Raw genomic sequence first — 2646 nt, 5'->3', positions numbered from 1 at the left:
CTCCCGGGGCGGCAGCCTCCAGCATTTCCACGGGGAGCAGCCGCTGGTCCACGCTGCCATGGGAGCGATGCCATCTGCAGTGCTCTCCTTGATTTCAGTTCCTCGGTGAGGATCTGCGTTCCACATGCTCTGATAGGCTCTGGGGCTTCTAAGCCTCTTAGAATTGGGGAAGTCTGGCAGTTTTTCTATTTCATTGCCTCTATTTGCAATACAATTGGTCCTTCATACATTTCGTGTGGGAGGAGGAGGGGAAGATGAGAGGGAGAGCAGGCCAGGCCAGCAGGTGCACACACCGGGCTTCATCCCTCTCCTGGGCACTAGGACTCCATGGGTGTCTCCTTCTCTACCAAAGACCTTGGAAGTGGCTGTTACTGCCTGAGCCTGCCCTTTGGTCCACTCGGTGTGGCTCAGAAGCAGTGCCTGGCTGTCTTCTCAGCCTCTGAGCCCCTTGGTCTCTTTCTACTGCTCTTTACAATGGCCTTAGCCAATAATTCAGGATGGAGGCCCCCAGCTATAGGAGAGAAACTCTCTTCAGGCAAAGCTGATGGCTGGACTCGATGGAAAACGGGCCCCCTGGCAGGAAGGACAGCATTCCTCCTGGGCTGAGCAGGGCTGGGGGGTGTCGTGTATGGACAACATCTTCAAGGAGCAGCAAGAGGGGGGACTTGAATTTTCAAAAGCTGTGCTTTGGGGCACAAGGCAGAGAATGTTCCCACCTTCTGCTGGAGGCAGTGCCCCTGTGGGTGACAGAAGATATATCTGCCGGGTTCTGATTAGGAGTCTTGAGGAAGATGTTGACATCTGTCCAAACGCCAGCCCCTGTGTGGCTGAGGGAGCTGGAGGCAGAGGATAAGCAGGGAGGTGGCCTCTGGTGGCTTTGATAAGCAGGTGAGGTGCTGCCTTCTCCTTCATGGGGCCTTCAGGGCCATGGCGGGTGGTTTAGCCCAAGTCTGCTTCAGAGGTGCCAGCTGGGTGCTCTCTGGCAACGGCAGGCCCTGAGGCAGGGCAGAGGCAGCGGGGCTCCGGGTAGCCAGGGCAAACAGGCTGTCATCCTGCCCTCTGCAGTGGCTGCGAGGGCCCAGCTGCTCCAGTCCTTCTTGGGGCCGGCAGTCTCTCCATAAAACCCCGGACAGAGACCATCTTCTGTTCCACGTCCTGTCCCCGTGGCTGGGCCCCGGGGAGACACCCAGGGTGACATTGGGCTCAGGTCGCAGAAACAGGCTCTCCTCACCAGCACAAACTGGTCAGCATCCACTTCACAGGTCTGCCTCCAACTCTGCCTGCGGTGGCCCTCTGCCGCTCCACCTAGTGCACCTTCAAGGGCCCAGGAGGGGGCTGGCCAGGTCCCTGCTCAGCCTCCTTCCCCGGGCCTCCGTCACGCCTCCCACCCTCTCTCTCCCCTGCTTCCCCATCAAGCAAAGCAGAGGCTGCACAGGCCAGAGAATCACTCACAGGAGGGGCGGTAGGGGTCATATCTTCTCCATCTCAGATCACAGAGAGAAGCAAGTTGGGCAAATGACAGGGAAAAACAAAGACAAAGCTGAGTGCTGGGGAGAGGATATTCCCCGAGTGAGCCAGAGCTGGACCGTGGGAGGCGGGGAAGAGGGAGGGTTGGGGAGGGAGAGCTGCTGAGCAACCATCACCGGCAGCAGAGGCCCCAAGGCAGAGGCTCCAGGAACCAGGTGCGAATCCGGTGCCTCTCAGGGGAAAAAACGGAGGGGGCCACGCACTCACAATGGATTTTCTCATCTGCTCTGAGGCGTCGGCCCCTCTGGGCTGGCAGTCTCGCATGGTATGGTCCAAAATCATTAGCAGCGCAGCCAGCTCCCAGGGCGGACTTTGGGGGGTGGGATGAGGGGCGGGGGGGTCTGCAACAGCCACAAAACAATCAACAGCGATGCCTGATGCTGCAGCCAAAGTTGCCGGGAAATAAGTGCGGAACCGTCAGAGCTTGGAGAGGGATGGAGGAGCTGAGGAGCGGAGGCAGCAGGGAGGGGGAAGGGAGGACAAAGGATGGATGAATAATGCTTTTGCAAAGGGGAGAAAGCAACACGCAGCAGGAGGAGGAAATTTGCAAAGGGGAAAAAAATCATTTGGAGAAGGGCTGCCCCCTCACCTTGAGGTCTGCTCCAGAGATCTCCGTCTATCTCTCTCTCTCTCTCAATCTCTCTGCTCACTCTTCTCTCTTCTCTTTCCGCTCCTTCAATTGGGAAGGGGGTGGGGGTGGGGGAGGGGAGTTAGGGGCTCAAGACTGGGGCTGCAGAGCTGGCCAGCTGCTGGGGGGCCAGAGGTTGCCTCCCGTCTGTACCTCGGTCTGTGGGTGAATGTAGCTGTGTGTTGTGGAACTGCATCATAACACTGTGAGTCATCCATCCCCCCACCCCCCTCACCTCCCACGTCAGAGCAGGGCTGGGAGACACAGGAGGCGGGTCGGGAGGGAGAAGGCAGGCATCCAGCGAAGGGGCTGGGGGGAGTGAGGCAGGGGTGGGAGCAGAAAGCCGGGACGGGAGGGGTACGAAAGAGGAAAGGCTGGTTGCTGAGGAGGAAGGCAGTGTGGTCAAGGAGATAGAACCTTGGGGAAGGACAGGGCTGGACAAGGATGGAGTCCTGGTGGCAGGGCTGGAGGAAAGGAGGTGGTGAGGCAGG

The 2646-nt window shown here is 59.1% G+C and overlaps 1 protein-coding gene across 3 annotated transcripts in view; it reads right to left on the bottom strand.

The window, feature by feature from the left end:
- YPEL4 (yippee-like 4) overlaps window positions 1-2349 on the bottom strand; it is a 4668-nt gene extending 2319 nt beyond the window's left edge. Inside the window, exon 1 of one of the 3 annotated variants that reach the window (XM_005884770.2) lies at window positions 2117-2349. The gene's annotated coding sequence lies outside the window, so the exon portion shown is untranslated. The other 2 variants (XM_014532190.1, XM_014532191.1) reach the window with 2 other exon arrangements.
- Window positions 2350-2646: the final 297 nt, after the last annotated feature.

This window comes from Myotis brandtii, unplaced genomic scaffold, assembly GCF_000412655.1.
Source record: "Myotis brandtii unplaced genomic scaffold, ASM41265v1 scaffold854, whole genome shotgun sequence".
Classification (NCBI taxonomy): domain Eukaryota; kingdom Metazoa; phylum Chordata; class Mammalia; order Chiroptera; family Vespertilionidae; genus Myotis; species Myotis brandtii.
The sequence above is the reverse complement of the archived record's forward strand: the minus strand, read 5'-3'. Positions and strand labels throughout refer to the sequence as shown.